At 43.8% G+C, this 16,463-nt stretch overlaps 1 protein-coding gene and 1 long non-coding RNA gene across 3 annotated transcripts in view; one reads left to right on the forward strand and one right to left on the reverse strand.

Annotated features, from left to right (window-relative positions):
• The window catches only part of LOC135369700 (zinc finger protein rotund-like), a 141,159-nt gene extending 132,173 nt beyond the window's left edge, over positions 1-8,986 (reverse strand). Inside the window, exon 1 of the mRNA XM_064603218.1 lies at positions 8,806-8,986. The gene's annotated coding sequence lies outside the window, so the exon portion shown is untranslated. The remainder of the gene's footprint in view (positions 1-8,805) is intronic.
• The window catches only part of LOC135369702 (uncharacterized), a 181,939-nt gene that overhangs the window by 133,459 nt on the left and 32,017 nt on the right, over positions 1-16,463 (forward strand). The window lies entirely within an intron of this gene.

The raw sequence follows: 16,463 nt of genomic DNA on the forward strand, positions 1-16,463 counted from the left end.
AATAATACGGATATGAATTTTTTTCTCTTCTTTTAATCGTGACTTTTGTTATAGCGCCTACACGTGTTCTCCGACCCCGACTATACGCTTCCTTTTTTTTTTGTTCTTTTTTAGCGCAAGATCAGTCACTCGTGCCGGATCAAATAAAGAAAAATTTGGACTCTCGTTCGAACCTCACTATCCGTGCATTAGACACGTAATCCGACTCAAGTACTCACGTAGGTAACACTCCCATTCCAAACCGCTTCTCACCTGATCTTCATTTCTCCTTTCCGACACGTATACGGCTCTTCTCTTACATATAATTATTGGCGTCCTTTTTTTAAAAAGCTTTTCGAACTTTTTCCTGGTTTTTTTCTTCTCCTTCTTCTTCTTCCATCGATCTTTTTCTACCTCAAAAAAAGAAACATAAAACTCAAAAAAAAAAGAAAAAAAAAATGAAGCCACGCGTACAAATATTCTACAACACTTCAGAGAACGTATAAGCCCCCACTTCAGTTTTTTTTTCTTTTCTCTCGGTGGCAACCATATATTCCGCGGCTGCGTTTTTAACAAAATCAAGTCCTCCTCCTCCTCTCCATTCCTCCTTTCCAGGCTGTGCGTCGTCACCAATTAGGAGAGCCACTAATGAGCGGAGGAGATCTCGTTAACCTTCCCGCGTCCCTTATTCCTCAATATATGGCTTCCTCCTACAAAGAGAGAGACAAGATCGGATCCAACATCAATTAGAATGGGTGGGACAAAACGGATACGTGGCGCGCGTTACTACGAAACGAACAGTCACGTGACTTCAACAGCGTGACAAGAAGAAAGATAAGAAAAGAGAAGGGACTTGAGGGGGGGGGGGCAGTAAAGTCGTCGATAACGAATGTTTTACAACGATCGCTTCTCGAGTATCTTATATTAAGAAGTATCTGAGAAGAGTGTGTTAGAGCATATGGCATAGATACAGGCAGGCGGGTGGACAAACTTCATGACGTCTATAGGCACGACTATAGGGACACGACGAACACACGACTCAAAACCCGCTGAGCCGTGTGTTCGTCGTGTTCCTGTACTCAAAAAAAAAAAAAAAAAGAAAATAAAAGAAAGAAAGAGTAGGTTTAGTCCCTTTGGGGACGAAATAATGCATTGTCACAAGAATTAATCCCTTTAGGAAGTAAGTACGTGGACTAAATGAACCTCACAGGGTGGGGACTGCATGCCATGCTGTGTTTTAAAGATTTCCAGGTATAAAATTCATGTACATGAATGAAAACACTACGAGTTCAACAGCAGCAACGAGTTAGCAGGTAGCGTCTCCAATGACGAGACGTATAGCGAGAGCAACACTACAGATTACGCGGCAGACAGAGGCAGATGGCAAAGTGGGGTGCAGGCAATGAGATGTGAATCAGGGAAGGACGGCAGTTGACGGTGCTTCCATTCTTATTTCTGCCGCATCGATTTGTGTCTTCAGGACGACAACAGGAGTCGCACGTCATCCACGACAGAGGATCGTTTGCGTAAACGAGTTGAAGATAGCGGGAAAAAAAAGCTTCCTTTCCTCGCTGACGAGATGTCACCTCGGTGACTGTACAAGGATTTCTCCATACAAAGTAGCCTCGTCGTGTCCTGTGTCACGACAGGAGTCGCAGTGTCCAGTTACGTCACACACACGAGAAAGTATTACAAGAGAAAAGCCGCATCTGTTACAATTATGATTGAGACTATCCTATATGTTGAAAGGCTCAAATGTTCCTATCCGCATCTGGTTTTCCGATTTAGTATTCTTGGGGGAACATTCGATTCTCGTATTGCTTCCGGTTGCAGCATCTTCAACGCATGTTGTGCGGTTGTACTCTACACATGCAAAAAGCAAAAAAGAAGAGAGAGAATTATGATGAGATCATTTCCGATTTTAAAGGCATGTTTACATTCTGGAGAACATCCACTGAATTTCTCCAAAACCACTATCTGTCAACCATGAGCCTTAGTCCACATTTAATGCACCGATTGCTCATTTTGTGAACAACACTATAAGCTCCCATCCCATATCATCCTCATCATGTATTTCTCTCTCTCTCTCTCCATCCGCGAACGGGTTGATTGTTCTCATTATCTTTCTTGTTTCTTCAGAATGCAAGTGATATCCATTTCCCTTTCTTTCCTCCATTGCCCCCTCACTCCTCTTTAATATTTATTTTAATGCGATCCGGTCCTTTCTTTTCTTCGCATTTATAATCGCAATTTGTATTGGCGCCTTCAGTTCTTCCCCGGAAGCTTCCGCAAGCGCTTTAGATTGGTTCCCAGGCGTGAACTGCCGAATAAATAAAAAAAAAAAAAAAAGTAGAGGAAACACGTACAGGGATAAAGCTATCCGCCGATTTTTTTTTTTTTTTTGTAAGAAATACCGTTCGAAATATTGCAACTCCTTCGCGTTTTTCAGGATGCCCCCCGGTTAACGCGGCATACCTTACCGCTAGACTCAAAACAAATGTTATTCCAAAGTGGAGACAGCGTTCAAGTGCCTCTTTCCCCGAATGCCGAGGGAACAGTGAAGCTCTCTTTGTGTGTTTTCTTTTTTAGGCGGATCTTCTAAAAAAAAGAAAAAAAAAAGAAGACTTGAAGACACTGGGGTGTCTAAAAAAGCCCCGCGGTGTAGGACCTTGAGTGATGGAAAACAACCACGACCTTGACGACCCCTTCCAACACATGACTTTTTTGACAGACAGCCAGTCGATGACTCCCCATCGTCTTCACCGCAAAATAAATCATGTCTCTCCTCGTACCCAAGCGCTTCACGGAAATTGTATTGTATTGTGTTGGAAAAAGCAAATAGGGGAAAAGGGTACTTGGTGGTGTATATAGGCTGCGTGATTAAAAAAAAAAAAACACTCGTTGCATCTGGAGCCAATTCCGTCAATTGTTTACTGTCCTAATGGTTTGCAGCTTTAGCTGCACTCTTAGAAATGACCTTCACCGCATAGCACGCTCCTAGCCAACCATCATCTCGAATGATATCGTTATCTGCCGTGATTTGTTGAAAACGGGAGGCGTACGCCTTTTTTGTGACACTTATGCTGTTCATAATTGTCACAGAAAAGGCGTATGCCTCCCGTTTTCAACAAATCAGGGCAGATAACGATATCATTCGAAATGATGGTTGGCTAGGAGCGTGCTATGCGGCGAAGTTCATTTCTAAGAGTGTAGGTTGAACACGACTGTACACTCTGAAAACTGAACTTCACCGCATAGCACGCTCTGCGCCAACCATTATCACGAAAGGGTTATCGCTTCTGATTCGAGGAGAGAGGGAGGCGTACGCCTTTTTGTGTCAGTCATCATGCATCCAAATTGACACAAAAAGGCGTACCCCTCTCTCTTCGAATCACACTCTTAAAAATGAGTTTCACCACATATCACGCTCCTAGCCAACCATCATTCCGAATGACAACGTTCTCGACCCTGATTTGTTGAAAACGGGAGGAGGAGCCTATTTTGTGACACTTATGCTGTTCATAATTGTCACAAAAAAGGCGTACGCCTCCCGTTTTCAGCAAATCAGGGAAGATAACGATATCATTCGAGGTTATGGTTGGCTAGGAGCGTGCTATGCGGTGAAGTTCATTTCTAAGAGTGCAGAAGCGGTAATCCTATATCATTCGTGGCAATGGTTGGCGCAGAGCGTGCTATGCGGTGAAGTGCAGTTTTTAAAGTGTAGGAGCGTGCTATGCGGCGAAGTTCATTCTTAAGAGTAACCAACGGCCTCCATATCGTTTCTCCGAATCTGGAACAAGTCACGCACGCGCAGAGTTGTGACGTTTAACGCACGAGACTAAAACGAAGGCAAAAATAAAGCGTCAATAACAAGACTGAGGGAAAAGGGCGAGAAAAACCACAGCAAGACGTCGACGGGCACGAACGGCCTTCGCAAGGTCGCCGTCGATTGCATCCATGTGTTCTCTTTATCTTCGTGCCGCTTCGTTTTGCTTCTTTCTTCTGTTTGCCCCAACACCCGAGGCAATGTCCACCGAAGAAGCACCCTTGTCATTTTTTTTAGATTTATTATCTGAGGTCGCGCGGGGACATCCTTTTGGACGGTCGCAAATTAAAGGCATATTACTTGGGCTGATGGCGGAGGCAGATATTGGCAGAAAGGAATATAGTTGAGGAGAGAGAGAGGAAAAATGGTCATGAACTTTCATCTATCGTTTTTTTGGCTCCGTGCCTGGAAGTGCGATAAGCAGCGAGAAAGTGACACAAACAAGGAGGGGGTTGAAGTTGGTAACGAGAAAATGTGGTGGATGATGGTTTAGCTCTTCCATTGTCCGAGACAGGAAAAAAATCAAAAGTCAGAAAACCGCCATATTTTCGGCTGTATGCGGCTTAATTAACCAATTATCTACGAATCACTAATATGCAGAGCGACCAAGTTGTTCCGATGTCTAACCTATTCTAATTCCGCCGACCAACCGCTGTGACGTTGCTCATAATCGTGGTTTTATCTAGTCGTAAAACCCGGTACTATCATTATCATCATCAACTTTTATATATCATAATCTTATATATCATAATTTTATATATAAATAATATCATCAACTTTTAAAGCTCGAGAAAAGGGTACTTCACAGGGTGCTCACAGATTAGTCGTACTCAAAACCAGAAATTGATAATGATAAAAAATAAAAATGAGTGAAAATGAAAAAGGAAAATCAATATTGCAATGTATTTTGATTTTACAAAATAGTTTATTCGATACATCAATTTTTTATTGTCCATCGATATACTTTTGAACGTTTAATTTAAAAAATAAAATGCACAAACAATCTGCATCAACACCCGAAGAAGATGAAAAGAAAAAATCGTTGAAAATGCCGTGTGTAATGATCCGTATTCGCGATCCGTACACTGCGCTATACGAAATAGTATTTTTTTTTAGCTCAGAATACTCCAGCACATCTGTTATACCTGTACATTTTTAAGAGACAAGCATTGCAAAGAGGAAAAGGTTTTTACCCAGTGCAACAAAGCAGGACTTCTGGAAAACAAAATGGGTTATATTTGCTCGAGCACTCTCCCGTACTTTATCGACACAGTTCCCCCGAAGTCGGCCCAGGACGCATACTAACCCCCTTCTGCCCCCCTCTTCTTCTAGCTGTCCTCTCTCCATCTGTCCACATCTGTACGCCGCTCATAGCTACAGTTGCTTCGCGGTCGCTAACACGGAATAATAATACGTAATAGTAATCGTGATAGTGCACACGATCGCGTTGAGAGGCGCCAGTATTTCATTCCTCTTGCAACACATGCTGCGAGGCCCATCTCAGCGCAAAAAGACGGAAGAAGTTTCCAAACGACATCTGAAATTATAGCAGTACCAGAGGGTCCGTGCACGTGGCAATGCTCCCTTTCAACCGCGTCCAGTCAGTGCCCCAACCGGTAGCGCCCGATGTCCCAAGCGTCGGTTGTAAAAAGATAAGTCCGTATTATGCCCGATTCGTAACTGCTCATCACCCAGGTGCTTTCCAAACAAGTCGTAAAACGTTGAAAGGATAGCCAGAAGAAAGTGCGGTGTATTCTATGGCGCACACTATAAGTACATATCGCGAGGCAGATTGCGGTTAACTGAACTTTAATCCTGATTTTGGCTCCTCGAATCTCTATAAGCTTTGACTCGTCGTCTTTTCATACTGCACAGAAAACGTAAGGTTGCTTCCTGCGTAAGCTCATGTTGATGGGCGTGGTGTTGAGCTCTTTTTTACTGGTTCGTGAAAGTTTCTCTTCAGCGTTGTCGCAGCAGTTTATACAGGGCGTTTTAGCTAACGTGTTGAAAACTGGTACAAAAAAATCAACTGGTCTGAAAATTATGGGGTCAACGCTGTTTATCTCTGAGGGGCTTTTGCAGTTACTTCCGAGCACTTTCATCAAGTTTAAGTCGCGGGAAATTGAATGTTGTGAATTGAGCTCACGGATGTGTCGTCGCTCCTGTCAGCGTCGAATTCGAAGGGAGAAGTGGGCGTACGCCTTTTTGTCGCGTTATGCAGTTCATAATTGCTACAAAAATCATGTACGCCCCCGCTTTCATCAAATTATGATAGAGAACATTGTCATTCGAGATGATGGTTGCCTACACTCTAAAACTGAACTTCACCGCATAGCACGCTATGCGCCAACCATTACCACGAAAGGGTTATCGCTTCTGATTCGAGGAGAGAGGGAGGCGTACGCCTTTTTTGTGTCAATCATCATGCATCCAAATTGACACAAAAAGGCGTACCCCTCTCTCTTCGAATCAGAAGCGGTAAAACCCTATATCATTCGTGGCAATGGTTGGCGCAGAGCGTGCTATGCGGTGAAGTGCAGTTTTTAAAGTGTAGGAGCGTGCCATGCGGTGAAGTTCATTCTTAAGGGTAACCAACGGCCTCCATATCCACGGCGTGGTGTTGAGCTCTTTTTTACTGGTTCGTGAAAGTTTCTCTTCAGCGTTGTCGCAGCAGTTTATACAGGGCGTTTTAGCTAACGTGTTGAAAACTGGTACAAAAAAATCAACTGGTCTGAAAATTATGGGGTCAACGCTGTTTATCTCTGAGGGGCTTTTGCAGTTACTTCCGAGCACTTTCATCAAGTTTAAGTCGCGGGAAATTGAATGTTGTGAATTGAGCTCACGGATGTGTCGTCGCTCCTGTCAGCGTCGTCAGCATCATCCTCATCACCATCCTCTCATTTTCCCCCAATAGCAATGGGGTAGCATTCTGCTCAATGAGCGGAAGTCATCCCCATATCATCGTCATCATGTATTTCTCTCTCTCTCTCTCTCTCTCACGGATTTGCCAAGTCAACCCTACGTTCTTTTTTTTTTTTTTTTTTCAGAAACAGCCCATTGAGGTCGGATTTAGCCCATTCCACTGTAAAATACATTCCCTACACTCTTAAAAATGAACTTCACCACATAGCAAGCTCCTAGCCAACCATTATCTCGAATGATATCGTTATCTGCCCTGATTTGTTGGAAACGGGAGGCGTACGCCTTTTCTGTGACACTTATGCTGTTCATAATTGTCACAGAAAAGGCGTACGCCTCCCGTTTTCAACATATCACGGCAGGTAACGGTATCATTCGAGATGTTGGTTGGCTAGGAGTATGCTATGCGGTGAAGGTCATCGCTAAGAGTGTACTAGTACAGTGGTAATAGCTAGGAAAAAAAAAATAAGAAAGAAAGAAAACAAGCGAGAACCGTCATTTCGAAGCGCGCAAGGTGTTAGCCGCGCTCCGAACTCCGAAAGAAGCTAGCCGTGCGAGGAGGCCATGGACCCTTTCCCTTTTACGTTTTTATGCTTCTGCTGATAGCGGCAACACGGTTACACCGCAAAGTTATCTGATACAAGAATGAGACTGAAACGGGAAGAGGCAGGTCGCCGTTCTCTTCCGCCGCCGCGCATCTTGCATTCACGGAGAAACCCAGCTCGGCCGGCAGTTTGCGCGCCTCGAAAAGACGCCGGCTTTCCCAATTACCACCCCCTCCCCCTTATCTATTTCTATTGTAGTAGAGAATGCATTTTGCAATGGAATGGGCGGGCGGGCGGGGGGGGGGGGGGTAAGCCTGTCAAGCGTTTACTGTTTCCGGAAAAACCAAGCGTGAGGTTAGCCTGACAAATTTCGGAGCTCAATTCAGAAAATTCAAATTCTCTCGACTTCAATTCGATAAAAATGGTCGGGAGTCGTGGCAAAAGCTCCTCCGAGATAAATACCGTTGACTTTATAATTTTCAGACAAGTAGATGTTTTTAATGCAATTTTTTTACAAGTCTGGTGAAACACCCTGTATTGCAGAAGTAATAGACACAACTACTAGCGACAAGTCGTTGTCGTTTGCACTTAGCTGCAGCACTTTGTGGAGGTTTACTTACAGGACTTGATTACAGGTAGCAAAATCGTAAAAACACGTTCAGCTTGTAACTTATAGATTCCTTTACGTATTACTTTTGACAGCTAGTTGCACACGTTTTGATTTAACCTCGGTGGTGATAGTTGTCCCGTAATTATGTAAAAAGTCGCGAATAAGTATTCTCAAAGCTGCTCTGGATGCAGTCATTTCTTAAATAAATTTCGCAAAAATCGAGATAAATAAAAATCGTTACAAAGGAACTCCATTCGAAAAGATGACCTACCCGATATGTCCCACAACAACCCCGTCTCACCTCCCTGTGTTGCCAACATACAAAATGCAATATGGCAGATAAAAAAAAAGTACGTAAACCGTGTCCATATGCATACTGCTTCTTCCTCCCTTCATAAACGATAATAGCATGTTGCAAATGGGCACGTAAACACGCGCGCGCGCACACACACACACACACAAAAGCAGAAACGATAACAGTAGCTCAAGGAGGGCGACATCGCTCCGCGCACGATAGCACTAGGCTACAAAAAAAGACAGCTCGCCAAAGCAGCGGACACGGATACACTCAATCAAAGCACGCGTCTGACAAGGGTGATACAAAAACACGGCCGCATAATACGTCATAAAGAATGGAGGAACACAAATCCGTGTTCAGACGCCAAAAGAGAGATATTTTTCACATCTGTGTTTATTTGGGCGTGGCTAACGGACCGCGCTTGCGCAAAAACAAAAAAATCCGCCTGTTAGAAGAAGAAGAAGAAAAAAAAAGCACAGTCAAGCTCTTGGCATCACGGGACCCCCGGGCCTCTAAAAAAAGGAAGCTCCTCTCTCTCTCTCCGTTCCCTTCGCAGTTGGGAAATGTCCGAGCGAACCATCAGCCGGCAACGCATATGCAGTGAGAAAAACAAAACGTGGAGAGTTACCTTTCTAGCGTAGTGTCTTCTGCTTCGTCTTCTTCGTCCGAACTCCGCCCGTGTGAATCGTGGCGAGAAACACGTCTCGAAGCGTCGCCATGCCCGGTGTTTTTGAAAGTTTCCCTCGCAGAGTACACAAACAGGCAAGAGCGGAACCAGCAGTAGCGGGGCGCGGGTAGTAAGACGTAGTTCTTCGAAGGACCACCAGATGGCAGGGAACACGTCGATGACAGATAAAAAGAGAAGAGCAAAGGAAAACGAGAAAAAAGCACGGACCGAAAGAAGAAAAAAGAAAAAAAAAAGAAGTGAGAGGTGACACGAAACGGCGGAAGAACTGGACGGAAGGGGGAAAAAAAAAAAGAAAGAAACGGTAGGCTGCAAAAAGGTAGAGAAAAACAGGGGGCAAAAGCTAGCAGACGATTTCTGCTATGCCGCACATAGGTGTTCTGCTTGCGAACCGGCAGCGGTACCTTTTACGGTTCACTTTGCTGTCTCTGCTCAATACGGAACTCCACACTGACCATAAACCTATGAATGATAAGTGACGCTAGCAGCTTGCGTTGAGCGGGACGCTATTTTTAAAGTCATAAACCCTTTTCTCTACCAGCGGCTGGAGGGTTGTGCTGAAGAATGTGATGTGATCAAAGCTAGATCTGCGGTTTCCCGCGCGTTTTTCGGCAAACTTTCCTGACGGATATGTCGGCACAGTTCCCCGAGTTCACCATAGTTCCACCTCAGGTCGTCCCTGTCATACCTCCACGCCTCAGGTACACCGCCACTGCTGTTAATTCGCGGTGCCAAAACTGAACTAAAAAAAAAAAGAAAAAAAAAACAGCAAGGGGTTGCATTTTCGCGGAATTGCTACTGGCGTTCGAAGTGTCATAAACGTGCGCTACATTCTGTGATTTACAACAGGGAAGTCACCGAGCAAAATTTTAGTACACACATTTCTCCAAATTACGCAATCTTACAGTGTTCGTTGCACATTTGTGTTAACCACCTGTGAACTCTGTCAAACTGCCTGACTTCACATTGCAGAGGAAAGTGCCACAAATGAAAGTGGAGGATTTCAGTACGGAGAGATTCTGCTCCATACTCGACACTCATCTGCTTCTGGATATTCTGCTGCACGTTGGCTGTGTGTTGCAGAGGCCCCGTGCATACATCTGCACCCTTTCCGCGTTCGCATACCCGCAGCCATCGTTGTCATTCCTCCCCGTCTGCTAGCACGCATTTTGGGGATTCCAAACAGACGACGGTGACGTCACGCCACATTGCAGACGACACTCGCAGACGGCGGGCGAAGGATTTGGATGCCTGGAAGTGAATACACCGACCCTATGCACATCAACCTGGGTGCCCTTTACGAATGGAGATCTTAAGAATACGGGGGGCGGGTTGGCGAATGCGGGGTTCGTCGCTCAAGCAGCACCACCTGGTGCTGGATAAAGGAAGAACGACCTCCAACAAAGGGTGACCTCGCCAGTCTGAGGAATACGCGTCTCTCCTTCCCTTTTCACCGTTGAAGACCCCGCCACCGTTTTCCCCCCCTTATAAGTGCTAATAAACAAAAATACAGAAGAAACTTCCAATCGAACTTCTCGGAAGGATGCACTCCCTTCATATGGTAGCAGAGAAAAGAAAGAAAGGGAATACTTAAAGGCTTCTCAATGAGAGAGATATTTCAGTTGCGAATATATTCACATGCGGAGCTGGTAACACCTTCACCATATAATCTGAATCCCTCACGTCGTTCAGATATAGCACTAAACGGTTTATCGACGACTCCTGCAATCTACTTCCTAGTGCAATTCAGAATTACCAACTTCTGCCAGGATAGCGTGAGCATTTCTGTATCCTATTAAGGTGCATAAAAGAGCTTTAGCAACCTACGCTTTTTTCCCTGTCTACGTGGTACTTGAATTGTGTCTGGCGTTAATCTCAGCAATAATTAACTTCGGAAATTGATCGGAGTTTTTCAAACTTGCGTTCCTTTTTTTGTCTTTTTTTTTACGAAGCTGTCTCGGATCATTCTACTCTCCCTTTTTTTTTTTAAAGGTAGAAGCAGAAGGCTTCCGCTATAACAAACCGCTGAACGTTTATTGATCTTATCCCATAGTGTAGCGGGAAAATGCAGCTGAATATGTCGACGTGGGTGTATCTAATGCATGCATAGTTTAACTCTGTACTAGTTCCCGGAAGTTGCGTTCGTTAATTAACCCCATAATGATTCTATTTCTTAATCTATTCTTTCGTAAGCAAAGCCCCCTTGATGTCATCAATGTTACATAATGAGGTGACGGGTACACTACTGCAGAAGACCCGATTTCTAGAATGGCTCAGAGTAATGACCCATCAATCATTGGTCAATCATCACCGAGTACCGCAGGTACTCGGTGTATAGGTATGAAATAGGCTCTCAATATAGGTATGAAATAGGTATGGTATGGTAGGTTTCATATAGGTATGAAATAGGCTCTCAAAAAGAAGGGTACACTAATTAGTAATTACAGTTTCTAGTCCCTTATATGTCGCAGTTACTGTCCATTTTAGTCCCCTGCAAGTTACTCCACAGCGCTCCAGATGGTACCCAAAGTACCCTGCATTAGATGCAACCATTATACGTCGCATATGGTTGTGGCAATCAATCTACTCCCAAAAAGGACAAGACGTATTCTTTTTCGTTTTATTGTTATTATTATTGTGCGCCAGCACCAAGGCTTTGGCTGTTCTTGTACACGGTAATAAAGATATTATTATTATTCTCATTATTATTATTATTATTATTATTATTATTATTATTATTATTATTATTATTATTATTATTATTATTATAGACTGGCATCATCAGTTTACAGCGCATGCTCAAAGTAGAAAAGTAGAAACAGATATGAAATACTTACGTATACAGCAACAGTCGGAACAGCCAAGATTTGGAGAAATATTTTGGGTACACTGTTGGAGCCTCTTTGAAGTACCAGAAAGTAATATGGAGATAAAAGTAAGTACTGCCCATAGTAACGTTAGTTTCTTCATTTTCCGCTAGGGCAGCGCTCGTCCGTGGTAGCCAAGGCCGTGCTGAAGACTGGGAGGTGCTGGGTTCGAATCCTACCACAGTCTGTGCTGTCTGAGGTTTTCCCTGGGTTTTCCGAAGACTTTCTAGACGAATGTCGGCACAGTTCCCCCTGGAGTCGGCCCAGGGCGCATACTAACCCTCCTGTCCCCCACTCCTTCCTGCTGTCCTCTCTCCATCTGTCCGCGTCTGTACGCCGCTCATAGCCACAGTTGCTTCGCGGCGATAACGAGGAATTAAAAAAAAAAAGCAGTCGTGCAACGAATGGGTGCATTTTGCCACCATCTTCCTCGTAAGGAGTAAAGATGACGCAAGACGAAGCAAACAAAATGGCCCGGAGCAACTTCAAGATTCCGACACGACATCGATAAAGCTTGCGTCAAAGATGCCTCCAGTGATTAGATGCAGTCATCTGTCACCCAATCATTTATCACGGACGGGTGATTTTTCATCGGTCGATCTAACATTTGCTGAATGTGTATATGTGCTCGTATCTGTGAATCGATGAACGCGATATTCAATGAGGTGAGGGTGAATCTACGATTATAAAACGCAAATAAACCAATAGCGAAGGTAGCTATGAAATCGAAGCTTATAGCGCGATGTGACGTCATCCGCTTCAAAGAAACATATGGCGATTGGCTTATCATATCTTCGGAACTGTTATCGTGAGCTCCTTCCTAAAAATCGCCGTTATATTTTGTGACACGACTCGATTCTATAAGTAATACAATAGCCGCACGGCAATAACTTCACCTCCTAACCAACCATCATCTCGAATGACATCGTTCTCTCCCCTGATTTGTTGAAAGTGGGAGGCGTACGCCTTTTTTGTGGCAATTATGCAGTACGTAATTGTCATTAAGTGTGCCGTCTGACTAGGGTATACTATAAGACTAAAAAAATAGACATAGACTTGAGTTAACCGAATGCAGCACGTACATCAAATAAGTAAAAGAAAGCAGCAAATACAATTTTGTTATAGTTAATTTCGATAAACTTAGCTACGGCTGCGGTAAACATTAATAATAATCTAGAAGTGAAAAGATTACATGAGGGGTCAAGTTAGGAAGAAGAAGAAGAACAACAACAACAAATAAGTAATGATGATATAGGGAACGAACGTGTAGTGATGTAGTGAGTGTTAGGAAGAACGGTCGCACTACAAGTTGACGAATTGTGAACTAACAAGTGGAGTACATATTACAAACATCAGTTGAACCAGCTGAGCCTTTGCGAAGTGCTCACGGACACAGGTGGATACGTGGAGCATAATACATAAACCCAAATCAATCAATCAATCTGTTTGAGTACCATTTTTCCGTTCCTTCTTAAATAAATCAATTCGTCGAGCAGTACTAAGAGCACGACTCCATAAGTTCTACACGCACCTTATACCCGTTCAGTGGCACCCTGCAACAAAGAATAGACATCGCGCTAAAGAAATTTCGCGCTGCACAAAAGCGAAAGGCAAACTTGACTCTCCCTTTGCCCCCTATGTGACAAAGCACATATATCAACCGTACACACTAGCATACATATTATGAAGAAACTTCTCTGTTGAAGACGAATGACTCGAGTACGAGAAAATACACCCAATATGTCCAGATCGTAAGAGTTTCTAATGCCTCTTTCATTTCGTTCTTCTTTTTCTCGCTCAGAACACGACCTGCGATTTTTTTTCTCCCCGCATGTACTTCCTTAACCGCTCTTGCATGGCACTAAATCTGAAAGGAAAGGGGTTATGTTTCAACGGGGCGGCGATCGCGAAAGCCTTATAAAGAACGGAGATGATCGGCCGCCGTCGAATTGGAAGGGTTCGGGCTGGGACAAAACCCTGGCGCGCGCGCACGGCTTCAAAGGGTTCCGCCCCTTGCAGGCACCGCCTCCGAAGCGGCCCCGGGTCCGAGCCCGGAGTTCGGAGAATGCACGTGCCCCATGCGACGGTATTTTGAGGTCGCTCTTTTCCAGAAAATGAACGTCTATTTGTGGTCCGTTTGTCTTTATTAAAAAAAAAAAAAACTTGCGGCACGAAATTACGCTGGAATCAGATGATGTGCTGCAGGATACAATGAAAATTTGTTGGTAGTTTTGACTTGGAAGGTGATTTGGGAATCAGAATAATGCGCAAACAATAAAGGGTTCATTTCTTTGAGTCTGTGCATGTCTTTATTTATTTATTATTACCCTCGAGGTAAGGCATTGAAGAAGGGAGTGGGTTACAACTGAATACACAACAACAACAAGTGAATACAAACAAAATCAAAACAAGGGAATAGAACACTATGAAACACTATTGAATGCATTACACTGGAACACGTCAATGACACAAGGGATAGCAAGTTAAGAAATAGTCTTACTTAATTAATGACTTAATTAGTGTCTAGCCGTACACTCTTAAAAATGAACTTCACCTCATAGCACGCTCCTAACCAACCATTATCTCGAATGGCATCGTTCTTGCCCCTGATTTGTTGAAAACGGGAGGCATACGCCTTTTTGGTACTCCATTTTGAGTGCATAATGGGTACAAAAAGGCCGCACGCCTCCTGTTCTCGAGAAATCACAGGCGAGAACGATGTTAGTCGGGATGATGGTTAGCTAGGAGCGTGCTATGGGGTGAAGTTCATTTTTAAGGGTGTATGCCACACAACTTTGCGGTACAAGTTTCAAATTAAACTAAAAAAAAATCAATTGTGAAACATTCCTCTAAATGGGTGTATTCTCCAAAAACACCATGCCAAAGGGGAAGCACCGTTTCAGGGGATTGCAGTCGACTCAAAACACTGTGTCGGATGAGTGTCTCTCAAGCAGCCTTTTTAATACTGTTATTAGACCTTTTAGTTGAGTCCGCGGAGCAAAAAAAAAAAAAAAAAAGGAAAAACAAGGAGTGTTTATGTACACAGACACCCATTATACATCGTGAAAGGATAAAAAAAAATACTAGGTACGGAGGCTTGGCAATGAATAGCGAGAAGACATTTACCGAACGTTATCACAAAAAAATCACTTGATCTCTGAATGTTTATCAGATTTTGCATCGCTATACTGTATTGACGATAATTATGATAATGAGTCAAGATGATGATAGGCTACGACGCGAGCCGACTACGCTAATGGGAGAAGCCACAGTGATTTGTCGGTGTCGGCGGATTGATTTTGCCTATCCAAGGGCCCTTCACGGCGAAACCTCCTCACCACAAGGCACGCGCTCTTTCTCCAGGCTTCCACTCAACCACTGCCCCACAGCAACACTTACGTTAATGACGATGATTTGGGCTACTCATCAGCTATCAGTCTTGGTTATTTATGCAATATATTTGTCTTTTACGGAGGCACACAAATGTATAACAATAAAAGAGAAGGAGAAAGGGGAAGAAAAAAACGCGTACACAAAGCGTACGAAGCACACAAGGTACGAAATAATAATAATAATAAGAAGAAGAATATTAATGGCGGCGTGATACACGTAAGGTTTGTCTGCCCAGTGTGGCGCGACATGTTGCACGTGCCGCAGGGTACACTCTTAAGAAAAAAAGGAGTACTTTTACTCCTTTTGGGGACTAAATGCATTGCCACAAAAAATAGTCCCTTTCGGGAGTAAATGCACGGGAGTAAATGAATGTCACAGAGTGGAGACTGCATTTCACGCGCTGTTGTAAGAGTCCCAGGTACATAATTGGTGTGCAACAATGAAAATACTTTGAAGCAAACCGTCAACCGTGATATATCGAGTGATATAAAATCTTGCGCCATACTAGGGCACAATTTGCGAAGAAAGATGCGCTAACTGTTTCTTACTCTGTGTGGGAGGAAAATTGCTACGTTGTCCGAGTTATACAGCCTTGCGTCGTTCAAATTGACCAACGGCACATATTTACGTAGACTGTTGCATTCAGGAGACCATTCGCGAAGTTCAGTGACAATTTGCAGTCCTGTGGAGTAAATGTCGGGACCAAATGCCGGGTTAGGGGACTAAAATGGGGAGTAATTGCAGACTATGGGAGTAGAAGCTGCAATTACTCACAGTTTTACTCCTTTTTTTTTTTTTTCTTAGAGTGTAGGACTGCGGATAATTTCGACCACTGGGGTTCTTTTGAGCGTCAACCATGCATTGCCGCGAATGATAGTGTAATCACCTCTGATTCGAAGAGAAATGGGGGGCGTATACGCCTTTCTGTGTCAATTTGGATGTATGATAATTGACACAAAATAGGCTTATGCCCCACCTCTCTCTTCGAATCACAAGCGGTAACCCTATCATTCGTGGCAATGGTTGGCGCAGAGCGTGCTGTGCGGTGAAGTTCTGTTCTGAGAGTGTGTGTACACTCTTAAAAATGAACTTCACCGCATAGCACGCTCCTAGCCAATCATCATCTAGACGAGAGGCGTACGGCTTTTTTGTACGGCTTTTGTGACACTTAACAGGACAAGAAACGAAAGAAGAAAAAAAGAGGAAGAAGAAAAAGGGAGTGAATTTAGCAACACCTACAGCGTGTACAGAGTGTAGTCCCGTGAATTACAGTTACTCCCCACTTTAATCCCCAGACCCTGAATTTACAGCAGGGCCACTGCCACTACCTTTTTATGACAC

Source organism: Ornithodoros turicata, chromosome 10 (assembly GCF_037126465.1).
Source record: "Ornithodoros turicata isolate Travis chromosome 10, ASM3712646v1, whole genome shotgun sequence".
Lineage (NCBI taxonomy): Eukaryota > Metazoa > Arthropoda > Arachnida > Ixodida > Argasidae > Ornithodoros > Ornithodoros turicata.